This window comes from Mustela putorius, unplaced genomic scaffold (assembly GCF_011764305.1).
Source record: "Mustela putorius furo isolate JIRA1106 unplaced genomic scaffold, ASM1176430v1.1 tig00000549_pilon_pilon_pilon, whole genome shotgun sequence".
NCBI classification, from domain to species: domain Eukaryota; kingdom Metazoa; phylum Chordata; class Mammalia; order Carnivora; family Mustelidae; genus Mustela; species Mustela putorius.
Genome location: NW_025421411.1, coordinates 336,447 through 361,975, shown reverse-complemented (window position 1 = coordinate 361,975; position 25,529 = coordinate 336,447).

Below are 25,529 nucleotides of genomic sequence, written 5' to 3'. Positions count from 1 at the left end.
CTTCAGTCTTATTAATTCTTTTAAAAAAACAGCTTCTAGGGACGCCTGGGTGGCTCAGTTGGTTAGGCGGCTGCCTTTGGTTCAGGTCATGCTCCCAGGGTCCTGGGATCGAGTCCCGCATCGGGATCCTTGCTTGGCAGGGAGCCTGCTTCTCCCTCTGCCCCTGCCTGCCTCTCTGTCTGCCTGTGCTTGCTTGCACTCTCTCCCTCTGTCTCTGGCAAATAAATAAATAAAATCTTAAAAAAAAAAACAGCTTCTAGTTTCTTGAATGTGTTCTACTGCATCTCTAGATTCTAACTCATTGATCTCTGCTCTAATCTTGATTATTTCACTTTGGGCATGGAGGTGCCTTAATTGGTTGTTGATTTACCAGTTCTTTAAGGTGTAAGAGAGCTGATATTTTCTGTATTTTTCAATTTTTTTTTTTTTTTGAGAGAGAGAGAGGGAGGCTCGGATGGCTATGTATTTCTCCCATAGAATGGCCTATGCTGTAACCCACAGGTTTTTGATTGATGTGTATTCATTCTCATTGCTTTCCATGAATTTTTTAAGTTCTTCTTTGATTTCTTAGTTGATCCAAACGTTCTTGAGTGGGTTGGTCATTAGCTCCCAAGTGTCTGAATTCCTTCCAAACTTTTGCTTGTGTTTCAAATTCCTTCCAAACTTTTTCTTGTGTTCCAATCATTGTGGTCTGAGAATATACAGGGAATAGTCTGAATCTTTTGGTATCAGTTAAGGCCTGATTTGTGATGCAATATGTAATCTATCCTGAGGAAAGCTCCATGTGCACTCAAGAAGAATGAGTTTTCTGTTGTTTTAGGGCGAAAAGTTCTATATATATCTGTGATGTCCATCTGGTCCAATGTGTCATTCAAAGCTCTTGTTTCCGTGTTGATTTTCTGCTCATGTGATCTGTGAATTACTGAGACTGGTATGTTAAAATTGCCTAAAATTAATGTATTTATATCAATATGACTCTTTATTTTGATTAACAGTTGGCTTGTGTAGTCTGATGCTCCCATATTGGGGTCATAAATATTTGCATTTGTTAAATCTTCTCGGTGGCTATATCCTTTAAGAATGATGTAGTGTTCTTCTGTATCTCTGATGATAGTCTTTATCTTAAAATCTAATTTATCTGATATGAGAATCACTACCCTAGCTTTATTTGATGTCTGCTGGCATGAAAGATTCTTCTCCATCTCTTCACTTTCAGTCTGGATGTATATTTAGGTTCAAGATGTGTCTCTTGTAGACAGCATATGGATGGGTCCCGTCATTTTATTCAGTCTCCAACCCTGTGCCATCTTATGGGAGCATTTATGTTGTTTATGTAGAAAGTGATTATTGAAAGATAAGTTTTTATTGACATCATGTTGCCTTTGAAGTCCTTGTTTCTGTATAGTGTCTCTGTAAATTTATGTCCTATGTCACTCTTGGGTTCTTTCTTCTTTTATAGAACCCCTCTTAATATTTCTTGTAGTCCCAGCTTAGTGGTCACATAGTGTTTTAAACCTTGCTGGTCTTGGAAGCTCTTAACTCTCCATCCATTTTGAATGTCAACCTTGCTGGATAAAGTATGCTTGGATGCATGTTCTTCTCATTTAGTGCACTGAATATGTCTTGACAGGCTTTTCTGACTTGCCAGGTCCTGTGGAAAGTTCTGATGTTATCCTGATGGAACTTCCTCTCTATGTAAGGAAACTCTTCCCCTTAGCTGCTGTCAGAAGCTCTTGTCTAAAATTATGATTCATTAGTTTCACAATTAAGTGCCTTGAGATCTTTCCAGATTTGTTGATCCTGGGGAAGGGTGGTTTCCTTCTGTCTATAGGACATGAAGTCTTGTTACATTCCCCTGAATGAGAAAATATTCATCCAGAATTTGTTCAACTACATCTTCTAGTATTCTCTCTCTCCACCCCCTCATTGATCCCAATTATTCTGATGTTTAAATGTTTCATGTCATGATTTATTTCCCTAATTCTGTTCCCATGGCTTCTAAGCTGTTTCTTCCAGGCCTCCTCCTTTTCATCTATCAGTTTTTCCTTTAGATCACTAATTATATCTTTTGCCTCAGTTACCTTACTTATTACAGTATTTAGATTAGATTGGATCTCATTGATAGCATTTTAAAATTCTGCCTGGGTGGCTCTCACTTCTGCCCTTAGAGATTCTATGTTGTCACTAATGGTTTTTTCCAACCTATTCATTGCCTAGATAATTGTTACCCTGAATTCCCTATTCAACATACTGTTTAAGTACATATTCAATATTTGTGTGGCATAGTACACGTTCTCTGAATTTTTCATCTTTCAGGTGTTCCTCCTCTTAGTCATTTTGGTGAGAGGTGGTTGAGGGGATGTGTAGCTGAAAATATCAACCATGATCTAGGCAAGGTGCACCCTGGAATGCTTCAGGACAATTTTAAGTCACCCCATAAAGGAAAGAAAAAAGAAAAAGGGAGAGAGAGAAAGATAGAGATAGAGAGATAGAAGAAAAAAAAACAGCCATAATGAGTCCCAAAATGAGATTTATAAGGCATATAAACAAAAAGACGAAAAAAAGTAAATGATAAGAAAATAAAAGCAGCCATAAAGAACTCCGAGAATAAAATTTATATAAAATCAGAACAAAAACAAATACACAAATACTGACAGAAGAAATAGATGGGAGGGTGCTTATAAATCCTTGATGTGGGTGAGGAAGGTTATTTTGGTTTTTCCTGGGTGTATCTTGATATCTTTGTTAATGGACTCAACTTTATATAGAAAAAGGAGATTAAAACTGGTTTATATAAAGGAATAGTATTGAATAGGGAAAATGGATTACCTTGAAGCTTATATCTATATGTACTTTTAAAAAAAGAAAAAAGAAAAGAAAAAGAAAAAAGGCATATGTATGAAAAAAGTTCAAGTTGAAAAGTTATTATGGATTATGTTTATTAAAACTCTAGTTGCAATGGTAAGTAGGTTAAAGAAATTAAAGGAACAAGAATCAAGAGAACAAATTTTTAAAAAGTTGTACCTTTTTTCGCTTTTGTTTCCTTTGCCTTTGGAGACATATCTTGAAAGAAGTTCATATGGCAGATATCGAAGAGATTACTGCCTATGTTCTCCTCTAGGATTCTGATGGATTCCTGTCTCACATTGAGGTCTTTTATCCATTTCGAGTTTATCTTTGTGTATGGTGTAAGAGAATGGTCGAGTTTCATTCTTCTACATATAGCTGTCCAGTTTTCCTTGCACCATTTATTGAAGAGACTGTCTATTTCATCCCACCCCACTTTTTCTTTTTTTTTCTCTTTGGTGGGGAATCCTGATTGCTCAGAAGCATTCCAGGGTGCAACTTGACTGGACCACAGTTGATACATTCAGCTCCACATCCCCTCACCAAAATGACTAGGAGGAGGAATGCCCAACAGAAGAAAATAGCTCTTCATCAGAGCTATTGGATGTGGGGAAAAAAAAAAGTATGTTGGAAAGGGAATTCAGGCTACCAATTATCCAGGCAATAGCTCGATGGGAGAAAGCCTTTAATGACAAAATAGAACTAATCAGGGGAGAAGTAAAAGCCATGAGGGAATATGTTAACAACGTTATCAATGAGTTCCAATCTAATCTAAATTCTCTAACACCTAGGGTAATTGAGGCAGAAGATAGAATTAATGATCTAGAGGACTAACTGACAGAGAAACAGAATCAGAAGGAGACCTGGAACAAACAGCTTAGAAGACGTGAAAACACAATTAGGAAAATAAATGATGCCATGAAACATTCCAATGTTAAATTATTGGAATTCCTGAGGGGAAGGAGAGGAAAAGAAAGACTAGAGGATACGTTGAAAAAATTCTCCATGAAAATTGTCCCAGTCTGGGGAATGGAACCAGCATTCATGTACTAGCAGAAAAAAGGTCTACCCCCAAGATCATAGAATCTAGAAAGACCTCAAGACACCTGATTGTGAAAATAATGAATCATAATTTTAGACAGGAGCTCTTGAAAGCAGCTAGGGGAAGAGATTACTTGTGTACAGAGGAAGGCTCAACAGAATAATGGAAGACCTGTCCACAGAAGTCTGGCAAGCCAGAAAGGGCTGGCAAGATGTATTTAGGGCACTAAATAAAAAGAACATGCAGCCAAGAATGCTTTTACAGCAAGACTGACATCCAAAATGAATAGAGAAATAAAGAGCTTCCAAGACTGGCAGTGTTTAAAATAGTATATGAATACCATGCTGGCACTATAGAAATATTAAGGAGTGTTCTATAAGAGAGGAAAAAAAAACAAGAATATTATTGAACAGAAATTTATGGAGATAATCTATAGAAACAAAGACTTCACAGATAACATGATGTCAATAAAAACGTATCTCTCAATAATCACTCTCAATGTGAATGACCTAAATGCACCCACAAAACAGCACAGGATTGCAGATTGGATAAAACGACAGGACCCACCTATATGTTGTCTACAAGAGACCCATTATGAACCTAAAAATACATTCAGACTGAAAGTGAAAATATGGAGAAGCATCTCTCATGTCAATGGGCCTCAAAAGAAGGCTGAGGTAGTGATTCTCATATCAGATAAATTAACTTAAGACTATAGTCAGAGAAACAGAAGGACACTACATCATTCTTAAAGGTCTATCCATCTAAATCTAACAATTGTAAATATTTATGCCCCCAGTAAGGGAGCAGCCAAATACATAAGACAACTGTTAATGAAGATAAAGAGTCATTGATATGCATACATTAATTGTAGGGAATCTTAACATGCCACTCTCAGTAATAGACAAATCTTCCAAGAAGAAAATCAATAATGAAACAAGAGCATTGTGAAAAGAAGGGCCATCTGTATCCCAATGTTTATAGCAGCAATGGCCACGGTCACCAAACTATGGAAAGAACCAAGATGCCCTTCAATGGATGAATGGATAAGGAAAATGTGGTCCATATACACTATAGAGTATTATGCCTCCATCAGAAAGGATGAATACCGAACTATTGTAGCAACATGGACGGGACTGGAAGAGGTTATGCTGAGTGAAATCAGTCAAGCAGAGAGAGTCCATTATCATATGGTTTCACTTATTTGTGGAGCATAACAAATATCATGGAGGACATGGGGAGTTAGAGAGGAGAAGGGAGTTGGGGGAAAATGGAAGGGTGGGTGAATCATGAGAGACTATGGACTCTGAAAAACAATCTGAGGGGTTTGAAGTGGCGGGGGGGGTGGGAGGTTGGGGTACCAGGTGGTGGGTATTATAGAGGGCATGGATTGCATGGAGCACTGGGTGTGGTGCAAAAATAATGAATACAGTTATGCTGAAAATAAATACATTTAATTAAAAAAAAAGAAACAAAAACATTGAGAGACACATGGGACCAGATGGACGTCAGAGATACATACAGAACGTTCCACTCTAAAACAACAAAATACTCATTCTTCTCAAATGCACATGGAACCTTCTTCAGAATAGGCCACATACTGGGTCACAAATCAGGGCTCAAACAATACCAAAAGATTTAAATTCCCTGCATAATCTTAGATCACAATGCTTTGAAACTGGAATTCAACCACAAGACAAAGTTTAGAAGGAATTAAAACACCTGGAAGCTAAAGATCACCTTGCTTAACATTACTTAACATTGCTTAATTTCCTGCATAAACCAGGAAATCAAAGAAGAACTTAGTTCATGGAAACCAAAGAAAATGAACACACTTTGGTCCAAAACCTATGGGATACAGCAAAGGTGGTCCTAAAGGGGAAATGCATCGCCATCCAAGCCTCACTCAAAAAAATTGGAAAGTTCAGAATGCACTAGATGTCTCTACATCTTAAAGAACTGAAGAATCAACAACAAATTAAGCCATCTCCTCACACAAGAAGGGAACTAATCAATATAAGAACCGAGATCAATGAGGTAGAAACTAGAGATATAGTAGAACGAATCAATGAAACTAGAAGGTGGTTTTTTGAAAGAATCAATAAGATCAGTAAACCACTGACCAAACAAATCCAAAAGAAAAAACAGAATACCAAAATTAATAAAATTATGAATGAAAGGGGAGAGATCACAACTAATACCAAGGAAATAGAAAAAAATATAATTAGAAATTATTATCAGCTGTAATATACCAATATGTTAAGCAACCTAGATGAAATGGATGCATTCCTGGAAAAGTATAAACTTCCAAAACTGAATTGGGAAGAATTTCACAACCTGAATAAACCAATATCTAGTAATGAGATTGAAGCAGTGTTAAAAAACAAACAAACAAACAACTCCCAAAAAACAAGAGTACAGGATCTGACAAATTCCCTGGGAAATTCGACCAAACTTTCAAAGAAGAAATAGTGCCTATTCTCCTGAAGCTGTTCCATAAAACTTAAGCAGAAGGAAAACTTTCAGACACTTTTAATAAATCCAGCACTACCCTGATCCCCAAACCAGGCAAAAAAAACATCAAAAAGAATTTCAGACCAATAATCATGATGAATATGGATGCTAAGATTCTCAACAAAATCCTAGGTAATAGGATCCAACAGTACATTAAAAAGATTATCTACCATCACCAAGTTGGATTTATCCCTGGGTTGCAATGGTGGTTCAACATTCACAAATCATTCAATGTGATAGAACAGTAAGAGAAGAAAGAAGAAAAACACATTGTTCTCTCAGTTGATGCAGAAAAAGCATAGGGCAAAATGCAGCATCCGTTCCTGATTAAAATGCGTCAAAGTACAGGGACAGAGGGAATCTTCCTCAGCTTCATAAAATCTATTCATGAAAAAACCCACAGAAAAAAATCATTCCAATGGGAAAAAGATGACATCCTTCCATTTGAGATTAGGAAAACAGCAAGGAGGCCCACACTCACCACTCTTATTCAACATAGTATTAGAAGTCTTAGCAACAACAATAAGACAAAAAAGAGAAATAGAGGTATTCAAACTGGCAATGAAAAATTCAAACTCTCTCTCTCTTTGCTGATGACATGATACTTTATATGGAAAACCCAAAAGACTCCACCCCCAAACTACTAGAACTCAAATATCAATTCAGTAATGTGGCAGGATATAAAATCAATTTAAAGAAATCAGTTGCTTTCTTATACACTAACAGTAAAAATACAGAAGGGGAAATTAGAGTATCAATTCCATTTACTATAGCAGCAAGAACCATAAGATACCTGGGAACAAACCTAACCAAGGCGGTAAAAGATCTGTACTCAAGTAACTAAAGAACACTCATGAGAGAAATTGAAGAAGACACAAAAAGTTGGTAGATGATTCCATGCTCATGGATGGGAAGAATAAACATTGTTAAAATGTCTGTACTGCCTACAGCAATCAGTACTTTCAATGACATTCCGATGAAAATTCCACTGGCATTTTTCAAAAAGCTGGAGCAAACAAATCCAAAATTTGTTTGGAACCAGAAGAGACCCCTAATTGCTAAGGAAATGTTTAAAAAGAAAAAAAAAAAAACTGCAGGCATCGTGTTGCCAGATTTCAAGCTTTGCTACAAAGCTGTGATCACCAAGACATCATGGTACTGGTACAATAACAGACACAAAGACCAGTGTAACAGAGTAGAGAGCCCAGATATGGGCCCTTAACTCTATGATCAAATAATCTTCAACAAAGCAGGAAAAAATATGCTGTGGAAAAAAGACAGTCTCTTCAATAAATGGTCCTGGGGAAATTGGACAGCTTTGTGTAGAAGAATGAAACTTGACCATTCTATTACATCATACACAAACATAAAATTGAAATGGATAAAAGACCTCAATGTGAGGCAGATTAGAATCCTAGAGGGGAATATAGGCAGTAAACTCTTTGATGTTGGCCACAGCAACTTCTTTCAAGATACGTATCCAAAGGCAAAGGAAGCAATAGTGAAAATGAATTTTTGGGATTTCAGTAATATCAAAAGCTTCTGCACAGCAATGGAAACAGTCAACAAAACAAAGAGGCAACCCACGGAATGGGAGAAGATATTCTCAAATGACAATACATACAAAGGACTGCTGTCACCGATCTATAAAGAACTCCTCAAACTCAACACACACAGAACAGATAATCATGTCCAAAAAATGTGCAGAAGACATGAACAGACACTTCTCCAATGAAGACATACAAATGGCTATCAGCCACATGAAAAAATGTTCATCATCACTGGCCATCAGGGATATTCAAATCAAAACCACACTGAGATACCACCTTACACCAGTTAGAATGGCCAAAATTAGCAAGAGAGTAAACAACGCATTTTGGAGAAGATGTGGAGAAAAGGGATGCCTCTTACACTGTTGGTGGGGATGCAAGTAGGTGCAGACACTTCGGAAAACAGTGTGGAGACTCCTTAAGAAATTAAAAATAGAGTTTCCCTATGTCACTGCAATTGCACTACTAGTTATTTATCAAAAAGATGCAGATGTAGTGAAAGGAAAGGCCATCTGTACTCCAATGTTCATAGCAGCAATGGCCACAGTCACCAAGCTATGAAAGAAACCAAGATGCCTTTCAATGGATGAATGGATAAGGAAAATGTGGTCCATATATACTATGGAGTATTATGCCTCTATCAGAAAAGATGAATACCCAACTTTTGTATCAACATGGACGGAACTGGAAGAGATTATGCTGAGTGAAAAAATTTAAGTAGAGAGAGAGTCAATTATCAAATGCTTTCACTTATTTGTGGAACATAAAGCATAACAGGGAGGATTGGGGAGGTGGAGAGGAGAAGGGAGTTGGAGGAAATTGGAGAGGGAGGTGAATCATGAGAGACTGTGGATTCTGAAAACAATCCGAGGGTTTTGGAGGGGTGGGGGGTTGGGAGGTTGGGTGAGCCTGGTGGCGGGTATAATGGAGGGCTCATATTGCATGGACCACTGGGTCTGGCGCAGAAACAGTGAATTCTGGAACACTGAAAAGAAATTAAAAATACATAAAAATTAATAAAAAAGAGTCTCTTATTATTTGTCTTCCTCCCGATCCCATCTTCTTTCATTTTTCCTTCCCTACCACCCAAAACCCCCCTCTGCCTGTCAAATTCCTCATATCTGAGAGATCATATGATAATTGTCTTTCTCTGATTGACTAATTTTGCTCAGTATAATACAGTTGAGTTCTATCCAAGTCGGTGCAAATAGAAAGATTTCATTTTCTCTTTTGATGGTTGCATAGTATTCCATTATATATATACGTATGTGTATATATATATATATATACACACACACACATACCACTTTTTAAAAAAAATTCTTTTTAGTGTAACAGCATTCATTGTTTTTGCACCACACCCAGTGCTCCATGCAATCCATGCCCTCCCTAATACCCACCACCTGGTTCCCCCAACCTCCCACCTCCCATCCCTTCAAGACCCTCAGATGGTTTTTCTGGGCCCATAGTCTCTCATGGTTCACCTCCCCTTCCAATTTCCCTCAACTCTCTTCTCCTCTCCATCTCTCCATGTCCTCCATGTTAGTTGTTATGCTCCACAAATAAGTGAAACCATATGATAATTGACTGTCTCTGCTTGACTTATTTCACTCAGCATAATCTCTTCCAGTCCCGTCCATGTTGCTGCAAAAGTTGGGTATTCATCCTTTCTGATGGAGGCATAATACTCTATAGTGTATATGGACCACATCTTCCTTATCCATTCATCCATTGAAGGGCATCTTTCTTTCCACAGTTTGGCGACTGTGCCCATTGCTGCTATGAATATTGGGGTACAGATGGCTCTTCTTTTCGCTACATCTGTATCTTTGGGGTAAAAACCCAGTAGTGCAATTGCAGGGTCATAGGGAAGCTCTAATTTTTAAAATATTTTTATTTTTTTATAAACATACAATGTATTTTTATCCCCAGGGGCACAGGTCTGTGAAACGCCAGGTTTACACACTTCACAGGATCACCATAACACATACCTTCCCCAATGTCCATAACCCCACCCTTCTCACCCGGCCCCCCTCCCCGCAGCAACCCTCAGTTTGTTTTGTGAGATTAAGAATCACTTATGTGGGGCGCCTGGGTGGCTCTCTGGGCTAAAGGCTCTGCCTTCAGCTCGGGTCATGATCTCAGGGTCCTGGGATCTAGCCTCACATTGGGGTCTCTGTTCAGCAGGAAGCCTGCATCCCCCCCCCCCCGTTGCCTGCCTTTATGCCTACTTGTGATCTCTGTCTGTCAAATAAATAAAATCTTTAAAAAAAAATCACTTATGGTTTTTCTCCCTCCCAAACACATCTTGTTTCATTTATTCTTTTCCTACCCCCCAAACCCCCCACGTTGCATCTCAACTTCCTCATATCAGGGACATCGTATGATAGTTGTCTTTCTCTGATTGACTTATTTTGGGGAAGCTCTATTTTTAATTTCTTGAGGAATCTCCACACGGTTCCCCAAAGTGGCTGCACCAACTTGCATTTCCACCAACAGTGTAAGAGGGTTCCCCTTTCTCCACATCCTCTCCAAACATGTTTTTTCCTGTCTTGCTAATTTTAGCCATTCTAACTGGTGTAAGGTGATATCTCAATGTAGTTTTAATTTGAATCTCCCTAATGGCTAGTGATGATGAACATTTTTTCATGTGTCTGATAGCCATTTGTATGTCTTCTTTGGAGAAGTGTCTGTTCATATCTTCTGCCCATTTTTTTATATGATTGCCTGTTTTGTGTGTGTTGAGTTTGAGAAATTCTTTATAGATCCTGGATATCAACCTTTTATCTGTACTGTTATTTGCAAATATCTTCTCCCATTCCGTGGGCTGCCTCTTTGTTTTCTTAACCTTTTCCTTTGCTGTGCAGAAGCTTTTTATCTTGATGAAGTCCCAAAAGTTGATTTTTGCTTTTGTTTCCTTTGCCTTCGGAGACATATCTTGAAAGAAGTTGCTGTGGCTGATATCGAAGAGACTACTGCCTATGTTATCCTCTAGGATTCTGATGGATTCCTGTCTCACATTGAGGTCTTTTATCCATTTTGAGTTTATATTTGTGTACGGTGTAAGAGAATGGTTGAGTTTCATTCTTCTACATATAGCTGTCCCGTTTTCCCAGTACCATTTATTGGAGAGACTTTTTTCCATTGTATATTTTTTTTTTCTGTTTTGTCAAAGATTATTTGACTATAAAGTTGAGGGTCCATATAAGGGCTCTCTACTCTGTTCCACTGGTCTATGTGTCTGTTTTTATGCCAGTACCATGCTGTTTTAGTGATCACAGCTTTGTAGTAAAGCTTGAAATCAGGTAACGTGATGCCCCCAGTTTTGTTTTTATTTTTGAACATTTTCTTAGCAATTCGGGGATCTCTTCTGATTCCATACAATTTTTATGATGATTTGCTGTAGCTCTTTGAAAAATACTGGTGGAATTTTGATTGGAATGACATTAAAAGTATAGATTACTCTAGGCAGTATAGACATTCTAACAATGTTTATTCTTCTGATCCAGGAGCATGGAATGGTCTTCCATCTTTTTGTGTCTTCTTCAATTTCTTTCATGAGTTTTCAGTAGTTCCTCGAGTACAGATCCTTTACCTCTTCGGTTATGTTTATTCCCAGGTATCTTATGGTTCTTGGTGCTATAGTAAATGGAATTGATTCTCTACTTTCCCTTTCTGTATTTTCATTGTTAGTGTATAAGAAAGCCACTGATTTCTGTACATTGACTTTGTATCCTGCCATGTTACTGAGTTGTTCTATGAGTTCTAGTAGTTTGTAGGTGGAGTTTTTGGGTTTTCCATATGAAGTATCATGTCACCTGTGAAGAGAGAGAGTTTGACTTCTTCATTGCCAATTTGAATACCTTTTATTTCTCTTTGTTTTCTGACTGGTGTTACTAGGACTTCTAATACATGTTTAACAAGAGTGGTGAGAGTGGGCATCCTTGCTGTGTTCCTGATCTCAATGGGAAGGTTGCAAGCTTTTTCCTATTGAGGATGATATTTGCTGTGGGTCTTTCATAGATAGATTTTATGAAGTTCAGGATTGTTCCCTCTATCCCTATACTATGAAGTGTTTTAATCAGGAATGGATGCTGGATTTTGTCAAATGCTTTTTCTGCATCAATTGAGAGGACCTTACGTTTCTTCTCTCTTCTCTTATTTATTTGTTCTATCACATTGATTAATTTGTGAATGTTGAACCATCCTTGTAACCCAGGGATGTATCCCACCTGGTAATAGTGGATAATCTTTTTAATGTACTGTTGTATCCTGTTTCCTAGGATCTTGTTGAGAATTTTTGCATTCTTATTCATCAGTGATATTGGTATGAAAGTCTCTTTTTTGATGTAGTCTTTGCCTGGTTTGGGATCAGGGTAGTGCTGGCTTCATAGAAAGAGTCTGGAAGTTTTCCTTCTGCTTCAATGTTTTGAAACAGCTTCAGGAGAATAGGTGTTATTTCTTCTTTGAAAGTTTGATAGAATTCCACAGGAATCCGTCAGGTCCTGGGCTCTTGTTTTTTGGGAGGTTTTGGTCACTGCCTCAATCTTGTTACTAGATATGGGTCTATTCAGGCTGTCAATTTCTTCCTGGTTCAATTTTGGGAGTTTATAGTTTTCCAGGAATGCATCCATTTTATCTCGGTTGCTTAGCTTATTGGCATGTAACTGTTGATAATAACTTCTGATGATTGTGTCTACTTCCTTGGTGTTAGTTTTGATCTCTCCATTTTCATTCATAATTTGATGAATTTGGGCTTTATCTCTTTTCTTTTGAATTAGTGTGCCCAATGGTTTATCGATCTTATTGATTCTTTCAAAAAAACAAGCTTCTAGTTTCAATGATACTTTCTACTGTATCTCTGGTTTCTACCTCATTGATCTCTGCTCTAATCTTGATTATTTCCCTTCTTCTGTGTGGAGTTGGTTTGATTTGTTGTTTATTCTCTAGCTCTTTAAGGTGTAGAGACAGCTGGTATATCTGGATTTTTCAATTTCTTTGAGGGAGGCTTGGATGGCTATATATTTCCCCTTTAGGACCACCTTTGCTGTATCCCATAGGTGTTGGACTGAAGTGTCTTCATACACATTTGTTTCCATGAATTGTTTAAGTTCTTCTTTGATCTCCTGGTTGATCGAAACATTTTTAAACAAGGTGGTCTTTAGCTTCCAGGTGTTTGAGTTCCTTCCAACCTTTCCTTGTGACTGAACTTCAGTTCAGTTTTGGAGTGGAGTCTTTTGGGTTTTCCACATATAGTATCATATCACCTGCGAAGAGTGATAAATTGACTTCTTCTTTGCCGATTTGGATGCCTTTAATTTCCTTTTGTTGTCTGATTGCTGAGGCTAGGACCTCTAGTACTATGTTGAATAGCAGTGGTGATAATGGACATCCCTGCCGTGTTCCTGACCTTAGCGGAAAAGCTTTCAGTTTTTCTCCATTGAGAATGATATTTGCGGTGGGTTTTTCATAGATGGCTTTGATGATATTGAGGTATGTGCCCTCTATCCCTACACTTTGAAGAGTTTTGATCAGGAAGGGATGCTGCACTTTGTCAAATGCTTTTTCAGCATCTATTGAGAGTATCATATGGTTCTTGTTCTTTCTTTTATTGATGTGTTGTATCACATTGACTGATTTGCGGATGTTGAACCAACCTTGCAGCCCTGGAATAAATCCCACTTGGTCGTGGTGAATAATCCTTTTAATGTACTGTTGAATCCTATTGGCTAGTATTTTGTTGAGTATTTTGGCATCTGTGTTCATCAAGGATATCGGTCTATAGCTCTCTTTTTTGGTGGGATCCTTGTCTGGTTTTGGGATCAACGTGATGCTGGCCTCATAAAATGAGTTTGGAAGTTTTCCTTCCATTTCTATTTTTTGGAACAGTTTCAGGAGAATAGGAATTAGTTCTTCTTTAAATGTTTGGTAGAATTCCCCCGGAAAGCCGTCTGGCCCTGGGCTTTTGTTTGTTTGGAGATTTTTAATGACTGTTTCAATCTCCTTACTGGTTATGGGTCTGTTCAGGCTTTCTATTTCTTCCTGGTTCAGTTGTGGTAGTTTATATGTTTCTAGCAATGCATCCATTTCTTCCAGATTGTCAAATTTATTGCCGTAGAGTTGCTCATAGTATGTTCTTATAATAGTTTGTATTTCTTTGGTGTTAGTTGTGATCTCTCCTCTTGCATTCATGATTTTATTTATTTGGGTCCTTTCTCTTTTGTTTTTGATAAGTCGGGCCAGGGGGTTATCAATTTTATCAATTCTTTCAAAGAACCAGCTCCTAGTTTTGTTGATTTCTTCTATTGTTTTTTTGGTTTCTATTTCATTGATTTCTGCTCTGATCTTTATGATTTCTTTTCTCCTGCTGGGCTTAGGGTTTCTTTCTTGTTCTTTCTCCAGCTCCTTTAGGTGTAGGGTTAGGTTGTGTACCTGAGACCTTTCTTGTTTCTTGAGAAAGGCTTGTACTGCTATATATTTTCCTCTCAGGACTGCATTTGTTGTGTCCCACAGATTTTGAATCGTTGTATTTTCATTATCATTTGTTTCCATGATTTTTTTCAATTCTTCTTTAATTTCCCAGTTGACCCATTTATTCTTTAGAAGGATGCTGTTTAGTCTCCATGTATTTGGGTTCTTTCCAAACTTCCTTTTGTGGTTGAGTTCTAGCTTTAGAGCATTGTGGTCTGAAAATATTCAGGGAATGATCCCAATCTTTTGATACCGGTTGAGTCCTGATTTAGGACCGAGGATGTGATCTATTCTGGATAATGTTCCATGTGCACTAGAGAAGAATGTGTATTCTGTTGCTTGGGGATGAAATATTCTGAATATATCTGTGATGTCCATCTGGTCCAGTGTGTCATTTAAGGCCTTTATTTCCTTGCTGATCTTTTGCTTGGATTATCTGTCCATTTCAGTGAGGGGAGTGTTAAAGTCCCCTACTATTATTGTATTATTGTTGATGTGTTTCTTTGATTTTGTTATTAATTGGTTTATATAGTTGGCTGCTCCCACGTTGGGGGCATAGATATTTAAAGCATTGTGATCTGAGAATATGCAGGGAATAATGTCAGTCTGTTGGTATTGGTTGAGTCCTGATTTGTGACTCAGTATGTGGTCCATTCTGGAGAAGGATCCATGTGTGCTTGAGAAGAATGAGTATTCTGTTGTTTTAGGGTGGAATATTCTCTATATATCTATGAGGTCCATCTAGTCCAATGTGCCATTCAGTGCACTTGTTTCTTTATTGATTTTCTGTTTGGATGATCTGTCTATTTCTGAGAGAGGCGAGTTAAGATCTCTTACTATTGATGTATTCATATCAATATGAACCTTTATCTCGATTAATAGTTTTCTTATGTAATTGGCTGCTCCCATATTGGGGGCATAGGTATTTACAACTGTTAGATCGCCTTGGTGAATAGTCCCTTTAAGAGTTATGTAGTGTCCTTCTGGATCTCTGACTACAGTCTTTAGTTTAAAACCTAATTTATCTGATGTGAGAATCGCTACCCCAGCTTTCATTTGAGGGCCATTGGTATGAAAGATGCTTCTCCATCCCTTCACTTTCAGTCTGGGTGTATCTTTAGGTTAAAAAAGTGTCTCTTGTAGACAAGATATGGATGGGTCTTGTCGTTTTATCCAATCTGCAACTTTGTGTCCTTTTATGGGCTCTCTTATGTCATTCACATTGAGAGTGATCATTGATAGATATGTTTTTATTGACATCGTGTTACCTTTGAGGTCTTTCTTTCTGTAGATTGTCTCTATATTTCTGTTCAATGATATTCTTAGGATTGTTTCTCTTTATAGACCCCCCCCCTTAATATTGTTTGCAGTGTCGGCTTGGTGGTTGCATAGTCTTTTAAGCCTTGAAGGTCTTGGAAACTCTTTATCTCTCTTTCCATTTTGAATGTAAGTCTTGCTCGATAAAGTATTCTTGGATGCATGTTCTCCTCACTCAGTGCCCTGAACATATCTTTCCAGCCCTTTCTGGCTTGCCAGGTCTCTGTGGACATGTCTGACATTATTCTGATGGGCTTTCCTCTGTACGTAAGGAGCTTCATTGTCCTGGTTGCTTTCAGGAGGGTCTGCCTACAATTATTATATTTCATTCTTACTATTAGGTGTCTCTAGGACTTTCAAGAATCTATAATCTTGGGGGGAAACCGCTCTGCCTCTAGTACATGAACGCCCCTCCCACTGGTGAGTTTGGGAAAATTTTCATGGACAACTTATTCCACTATATCTTCCAGACTTCTTTCTTTCTCCTTCCCTTCAGGGATTCCAATAATTCTGACCTTGGAACGTTTCATGGCTTCCTTTATTTCCCTGATTGTGTTTTCGTGGCTTCTAAGCTGTTTGTTCCAGGCTTCCTCCTGATCCTTTCTGTTTGTCCTCCAGATCACTAATTCTATTTTCTGTCTCAGTTACCCTAGCTTTGAGAGAATTTAGATTAGATTGGAACTCATTGAGAACATTGTGAACCTCATCCATGGTGGCTTTCAGTTCTGCCCTAACATTGTAAATATCATTTCTGGTGGCTTTCAGTTCTGCCCTAATCAATTCCATTTGTTCATTCATTGGCTTTCTTCAACCTAGCTATTGCCTGGATAATTGTTAGCCTTCATTCTCTTTCCGACATATTGTCTATGTTGATAGCCATTAACTCTGTTGCAGAAGCCTTCATTCTCTTTCCGACATATTGTCTATGTTGATAGCCATTAACTCTGTATTTTTCTTCTGTTGGGCATTCCTCCTCCTAATCATTTTGGTGAGAGATGGCTGAACGGGTGTAGCTGGGTGTATCGACCGTGGTGCAGTCAAGGTGCACCCTGGAACACTTCTGAGCAATCAAGGTTCCCCACCTAAACAAGAGAAAAAAAAAGAAAAAGAGAGAGAGAGAGAGATAGAAACAGGAAAAAAAGGGAAGATAAAAGAGAAGGTTTATCCCAAATGGGCCCCAAGGAAATATTTATGAAGTATACAAACAAAAACAGACAGACAAAATGACTGATAAATGTATATGACAAGAGAAAAAATATATATATATATATACATAAGCAAAAAAAAAAAAAAAGCAAGAACCACATCAAGAAGAACCCAAAGTATAAGATTTATATACTATCAAGACACACACAAAAACACAGAAACACGGGTGGAAGAAAATGATGGGAGAGTGGTTATAAATTCTCTGTGTGGGCGAGGAAGGTTGTTTTGATTGTTCCTGGATGTATTTTGATATCTTTGTTAAAGGACTCAACTTTCCTAAGATAAAGGGGGATTAAAAATTGGTTTACCTATAGGAGTAGCATTGATTAGGGAAAGGTGGTTACCTTGAAGTTTAACTCTATATGAATATTAGAAAATAAAAATTAAAAAAGAATAAACTAGACTAAACTAAACTAAATTTTTTTAAAAAAAGAGAAAAACAAAAGAAAAACACAGGTGTATGTATGAAAAAGTTCAGGTTAGAAGGTTATTATAGAATTTGATGTACTGGACATCTCACTGTGATGGTAAGTAGGTTAAAAAATTATCTATATATATTAAAATAATGAACCAAAATTGTGGGAACGAGTTAAAAATAAAAGTTGTATTTATGAAGTAGTGGTGGTTGGTCTCTTCTTGTTTTCTTTTCTTTTTTTTTTTTTTCTTTCCTGGTTGGTTTTTGGGGGAGGGGCCTGCCACGTGGGTTTTTAGTCAATGATGTTCCCTGAGTTAAGTCCTCCCGCCCCCCTCAAGGGGGTGGGCTCTGAGGAAACTGGCTTTTCAGGCTTTTGTTCTCTGGAGGTTTTTATGTTTGTTTGTTTGTTTGTTTGTTTCCTCTCGCCTTGACAGCTCTTGATGGTTTTTGGAGGTTTAGAGGAAAGCAAATTGCACACTGACCTCCCTCTCAGAGAGAAGCCTCAGTCTGCTCCCTTGTGGTTGCTGCAGAGCTCCTGGCAGAGAAGATTCCAAGTCGCGGTCCCTGGGATTGCAGGGTTTCCTGCTTGTACCCAAAACCACAGCAGTGGTGGCTGTCTAGGCAGCTCCAGACCACCAGAGAGGTTCGAAACAGTGATCGCACACTGAGATTTTCCCACTAGCTCGGGCTGGGAGTATCTGCTCTTTCCGGGCCCAAGATCACCGGGCTGGCACCTGCTCGCACCTCTCCTAGGGGAGGTTGTGGGGCGTGCACACCTCAGCTCTGATAGCATGGTGCAGTGTTCTGCCATCTAGCGAGGCTCCCAACCCCTCACAGAAGCCAGACCACACGCTTTCTTGGGCGCACTGGCGATGCAGGGACCAAGACCTAGTTTCTCTGCCACATTTTCTCTGGCTCAGCACCAGAAGAGGCTGTCCTGGGTCTGGAGACTTAAGGCCCTGTCCCTAACTGCCCCAATTCCCACAATTCTCCCCCCCCAATCCTTTGCTCTTTTTGAGTGCTTTCAACCAGACTCCAAGTTAATGCTGGTCCTCAGACACAGGTCACTCTTGTATTGGGGTATTACTTTCCAATCGGTCACCTCTGGTTGCTCCTCCCCCTTTTGTTTATCTTCCGATATCAGTCCAACATTCCCACTCTGCTTTACCTGCCCACTGGCGTCCTCTGCCCCTGTAGAGATCCAGACGTGTATAATTCTGATCTCAGGCTGATTTCATGGGTGATCGGAGTTCTTTGGTAGGTAATCAGCTCACTTTAGGGGACAGGTTGAAACAGAGCCACCTGCTACTTCCCCACCATCTTGTCTCCTCCCTATACACCACCTCTTATTTTTCTATTCATCTTTTGATGGACTTCTAGGTTCTTTCCATACTACCGAGTAGCATGATTGCTGGGTCATAGGATAGCTCTATTTTCAAATTTTTGAGTAAACTTCATGCTGTTTTCCATATTGTCTGCACCAGCATTGCATTCTCACCAATGAAAATTCTCACCAATGATGTAGGAGGATTCCCTTTTCCCTGCATCCTTGCCGACACCTGTCATTTCCTGACTGGTTAATTTTACCCATTCTGACTGGTGTGAGGTGGTATCTCTTTGTGGTTTTAATTTGTATTTCCCTGATGCTGAGTGATGTTGAGCCTTTCTCATGTGTCTTTTGGCCATCTGCATGTCTTTTTTGCAGAAATGTCTGTTCATGTCTTCTGACCATTTCTAATTGGATTATTTGTTCTTTCAGTGTTGAGTTTGATAAGTTCTTTATAGATTTTGGGATACTAGCCTTTTATATGAGATGTCACTTACAAATATCTTCTCCCATTCTGTCGCTTGTGTATTGGTTTTGTTGATTGTTTCCCTTACTGTGCAAAAACTTTTGATCTTGATGAAGTCCACATAGTTCATTTTTGCACTTGCTCCCCTTGCTTTTGGTGATGTTCCTAGGAAGTAGCTGTGGCTGAGGTCAAAGAGGTTGCTGTCTGTGTTCTCCTCAAGGATTTTAATGGATTTCTGTATCACCTTGATGTCTTTCATTTTTTTTTTAGTCTATTTTTGTGTGTGTTGTAGGAAATGGTCCAGTTTCATTCTTCTGCATGTGGCTGTCCAATTTTCCCAGCCCCATTTCCTCAAGAGACTGTTTTTTCCATTAGACATTCTTTCCTGCTTTTTTGAAGTTTCTTTGGCCATGTAGTGGAGTGTCTATTTCTGGGCTCTCTATTCTGTTCCATTGGTCTATGTGTCTGTTTTTGTGCAAGTACCATACTTTCTTGATAAGGACAGCTTTGTAATAGAATTTGAAGTCTGGAATTGTGATGAGACCAAGTTTGGCTTCCTTTCTCAACATTTCACTGGATATTTGGGGTCTTTTCTGCTTCCATATAAATTTTAGGATTATTTGTTACCTTTCTTTGAAAATAAATGATGGTTTTTTAAAGATTTTATTTATTTATTTGACAGAGATCACAAGTAGGCAGAGAGACAGACAGAGAGAGTGAGAGGGAAGCAGGCTCCCCGCTGAGCAGAGAGCCCGATGCGGGACTCAATCCCAGGACCCTGAGATCATGACCGGAGATGAAGGCAGCACCTTAACCGACTGAGCCACCCAGGTGCCCTAAATGATGGTATTTTGAGAGTGATTGCTTTAAACGGGTAGATTGCTCTAGGTAGCATAGATATCTTCACATTTGTGATTCCAATCCATGAGCTTGGAAATTTTTCCATTTCCTTGTGCCTTCCTCAATTTCTTTCATGAGTACTTTATAGTATTCTGAGTACAGATTTTTTGCCTCTTTGGTTAGATTTATTCCTAGGTATCTTATGGTTTTGGGTGCAAGGGTAATTGGGATTGACTCCTTAATTTATCTTTCTTCTGTCTTGCTGTTTATGTATAGAAATACAACTGATTTCTATGCACTGATTTTATATCCTGACACTTTACTGAATTCCTGTATGAGTTCTAGCAGTTTTGGAGTGGAGTCTTTTGGGTTTTCCGCATAAATTATCATATCATCTGCAAAGAGTGAGAGTTTGACCTTTTCTTTGCTGATTCTGATGTCTTTTATTTCTTTCTGTTGTCTGATTGCTGAGCTAGGACTCCTAATACTATGTTGAATGGTAGTGGTGGCAGTGGACATCCCTGCCATGCTCCTGACCTTAAAGGAAAAGCTTTCGGTTTTTCCCCATTGAGAATGATATTTGCTGTGGATTTTTCATAGATGGCTTTTATGATATTGAGGTATGTACCTACTATCCTTACACTTTGAAGAGTTTTGTTCAAGGAAGGATGCTGTACATTGTCAAATCCTTTTCCAGCATCTATTGAGAATATCATATGGTTCTTGTATTTTCTTTTATTAATGTACTGTACCACATCGATTGATTTGCAGATGTTGATCCAACCTTGCAGCCAAGGAATAAATGCCACTTGTTCGTGATGAATAATCCTTTTAATGTACTATTGGATGCGATTAGCCAGTGTTTTGGTGAGAATTTTCGCACCTGTGATCATGAAGGATATTGGTCTGTAACCAAAACCCATCAATATGTTACCTACAAGAAACTAAACTTAGACCAAGAGACACCTCCAGATTTAAGGTGCAGGGGTGGAGAACAATATACCGTGCTAATGGACATCAAATGAAAGCTTTGGTCGCAATTCTTATATTGGATAATTTAGATTTTAAGCCAAAGAGTATAATAAGAGATGATAAAGTACACTATATCATACCCAAAGGGTCTGTCCAACAAGAAGATCTAACAGTTTTAAATATCTATGCCCCTAACATGGGAGCAGCCAACTATATAAACCCCAAAGAAACCCTTTGACAATAATACAATAATAGTAGGAGACTTTAACACCCATCCACCCCTGCTGAAATGAACAGATCATCCAAGCAAAAGATGGACAAGGAAATAAAGGCCTTAAGTGACACACTTGACCAGATGGACATCACAGATATATTCAGAACATTCCATCCCAAAACAACGGAATGCACATTCTTCTTTAGTGCACATGGAACATTCTACAGAATAGAGTACATTCTGGGTCATAAATTAGGTCTCAACCAGTACCAAAAGATTGGGATCATTCCCTGAATATTTTCAGACCACAATGCTCTGAAGCTGGAACTCAAACACAAGAGGAAAGTTGGAAAGAACTTAAATACATGGAGGCTAAAGGATATCCTACTGAAGAATGAATGGGTCAACCAGGAAGTTATAGAAAAATGAAGAAAAAAATCATGGAAACAAATGGAAATGGAAATACAACTCTTCGAAATCTTTGCTGTGCAGCAAAGGCAGTCCTGAGAGGAAAGTATATAGCCATACAAGCCTTTCTCAGCAAACCAGGAAGGTCTCAAATATGCAACCTAACCCTATACCTAAAGGAACTCGAGAAAGAACAGCAAAGAATGTCTAAACCCAGAAGAAGAGAAATAATAAAGATCAGAGCATAAATGAATGAAATAGAAACCAAAAAAAAAAAAAAAAAACATAGAACAAATCAACAAAACTCAGAGCTGGTTCTTTGAAATAATTAATAAGATTGATAAACCCCTCACCAGACTTATCAAAAAGAAAAGAGAAAAACCCAGATAAATAATATCATGAATGAAGGAGGAGAGATCACAACCAACACCAAAGAAATTTGAAAATTATAAGAACTAGGGCGCCTGGGTGGCTCAGTGGGTTAAGTCTCTGCCTTTGGCTCAGGTCATGATCTCAGATTCCTGGGATTGAGCACCACATCAGGCTCTCTGCTCAGCAGGGAGACTGCTTCCCCCTCTCTCTCTGCCTGCCTCTCTGCCTACTTGTGACCTCTCTCTCTCTCTGTCAAATAAATAAATAAAATCTAAATATATATATATATATATAAAAGAACATATTATGAGCAACTATATGCAACAAATTTTGTAATCTGGAAGAAATGGATACATTCCTAGAGATGTATAAACTACCAAAACTCAACCAGGAAGAAATAGAAAACCTGAACAGATCCATAACCAGTAAGGAAATTGAAGCAGTCATCAAAAATCTCTCAACAAGCAAGAGTAAAGGACCAGATGACTTCCCAGGCTAATTCTACCAAACATTTAAATAATAATTCATATATCTTCTCCTGAAACTGTTCTATTGCTCTTTTTGAATGCTTTTAACCAGACTCCAAGTTAATGCTTGTCACCAACCACAGGGCACTTTCCTATTGGGGTATTTCTTTCTAATGGGTCCCTTCTGATGGCTCTCTACCCTTTCTGTTTATGCCCTGATGTCAATCCAAGGATTTCCACTTTGCTCTACCTCTCCACTGGTGTCTTCTGCCCCCATAGAAATCCAGACATGTATAATCCTACATCTCAGGCTGATTTCATGGGTGTCCAGAGTGTTCTGGTAGATATTTAGCTCACTTTAGGGTACCAGTTGAAACAGAGTCTCTTAATTCTCCACCGCTTGCACCTCCTCTTGTTTATGTAACAATTTAAAGGATTTGTGACAACATTGGGGTAACCCAAATGATCCAGGATAATCACATTTTAAAGTGAACAGATTGTCAGTTATGTGGGTGGCTCAGTTGGTTAAACACCTGCCTTCAGCTTCAGTCATGATCGCACGGTACTGGAATCAAGTCCCACATCTGGCTCCCTGCTTAGTGGGGAGCCTGCTTCTTCCTTTTGTTTTTAGGTCAACTTAATTTTATGTCTTCAGTTTTCCCTTCCTTCTCCTAATGTCCTCCATGCTATTCCTCATGTTCCACAAATATTTGAAACTGTATGATAATTGTCTTTCTCTGCTTTACCTGTTTCACTTAGCAAAATTCCCTCCAGTTCCATGCATGTCAATGAAAATGGTGGGTATCCATCCTTTCTGAGGACTGAGTAATATTACATTTTATATATGAAACATATCTTCTTTTTTTAATTAAATTAATTCATTTATTTTCAGAAAAACAGTATTCGTTATTTTTTTTTTACCACACCCATTGCTCCAAGCAATCTCTGCCCTCTATAATACCCAGCACCTGGTACCCCAACCTCCCACCCCCCCGCCACTTCAAACTCCTCAGTTGTTTTTCAGAGTCCATAGTCTCTCATGATTCGCCTCCCCTTCCAATTTACCCCAACTCCCTTCTCCTTTCTAAGAACCCTTGTCCTCCATGATATTTGTTATGCTCCACAAATATGTGAAACCATATGATAATTGACTCTCCCTGTTTGACTTATTTCACTCAGCATAATCACTTCCTATCCCAACCATGTTGCTACAAAACTTGGGTATTCATCCTTTCTGATGGAGGCATAATACTCCATAGTGTATATGGATCACATCTTCCTTATCCATTCGTCTGTTGAAGGGCATCTTGGTTCTTTCCATAGTTTGGTGACCGTGGCCATTGCTGCTATAAACATTGGGGTACAGATGGCCCTTATTTTCACAACATCTGTATCCTTGGGGTAAATACCCAGGAGTGCAATTGCAGGGTCATAGGGAAGTTCTATTTTTAATTTCTTGAGAAATCTCCACACTGTTCTCCAAAGAGGCTACACAAATGTGTATTCCCACCAACAGTGGAAGAGGTTTCCCCTTTGTCCACATCCTCTCCAACACATGTTGTTTCCTGTTTTGTTAATTTTGGCCATTCTAACTGGTGTAAGGTGATATCTCAATATGGTTTTAATTTGAATCTCCCTGATGGCTAGTGATGATGAACATTTGTTCATGTGTCTGATAGCCATTTGTATGTCTTGATTGGAGAAGTATCTGTTCATATTTTCTGCACATTTTTTGATGTTTGCCTGTTTCGTGTGTGTTGAGTTTGAGGAGTTCATTATAGATCCTGGATATCAACCTTTTGTCTGTATTGTCATTTGCAAATATCTTCTCCCAATCCGCGGGTTGCCTCTTTGTTTTTTTGACTATTTGCTTTGCTGTTCAGAAGCTTTTGATTTTGATGAAGTCTCAAAAGTTTATTTTTACTTTTGTTTCTTCTGCCTTTGGAGACATATCTTGAAAGAAGTTGCTGTGGCTAATATCGAAGAGATTACTGCCTATGTTCTCCTCTAGAATTCTGATGGATTCCTGTCTCACGTTGAGGTATTTTATCCATTTTAAGTTTATCTTTGTGTACGGTGTAAGATAATGGTCGAGTTTCATTCTTCTACTCATAGCTGTCCAGTTTTCCCAGCACCATATATGAAGAGACAGTCTTTTTTCCACAACATATTTTTTCCTGTTTTGTCAAAGATTAATTGACCATAAAGTTGAGGGTCCATATCTGGGCTCTCTACTCTGTTCCACTGGTCTATGTGTCTGTTTCTATGCCAGTACCATGCTGTCTTGGTGATCACAGCTTTGTAATAAAGCTTGAAATCAGGTAACGTGATGCCCTCAGCTTTATTTTTGTTATTCAACATTTCCTTAGTGATTCCGTGTCTCTTCCAATTTCATACAAATTTTTGGATTATTTGCTCCAGTTCTTTGAAGAATACGAGTGGAATTTTGATCGGAATGGCATTTAAAAGTATAGATTGCTCTAGGCAGTATAGACATTTAAAAATGTTTATTCTTCAAATCCAAGAGCATGGAGTGATCTTCCATCTTTTTGTGTCTTCTTTAATTTCTTTCATGAGTGTTCTGTAGTTCCTCGAGTACAAATCCTTTACCTCTTTGATTAGGTTTATTCCCAGGTATATTATGGTTCTTGGTGCTATAGTAAATGGAATTGATTCTCTAATTTCCCTTTCTATATTTCATTGTTAGTGTATAAGAAAGCCACTGATTTATGCACACTGACTTTGTATCCTGCCACGTTGCTGAATTGTTGTATGAGTTCTAGTAGTTTGGGGGTGGAGTCTTTTGGGCTTTCCATATAAAGAATCATGTCATCTGCGAACAGAGAGAGTTTGACTTCTTCATTGCCAATTTGGATACCCTTTATTTCTCTTTGTTGTCTGATTGCTGTTGCTAGGACTTCTAATACTATGTTGAACAAGAGTGGTGAAAGTGGGTATCCTTGTCTTGTTCCTGATCTCAACAGGAAGGCTGCAAGCTTTTTCCCATTGAGGATGATATTTGCTGAGGGTCTTTCATAGATAGATTTGATGAGATTCAGGGATGTTCCCTCCATCCCTATACTTTGAAGCTTTTTAATCAG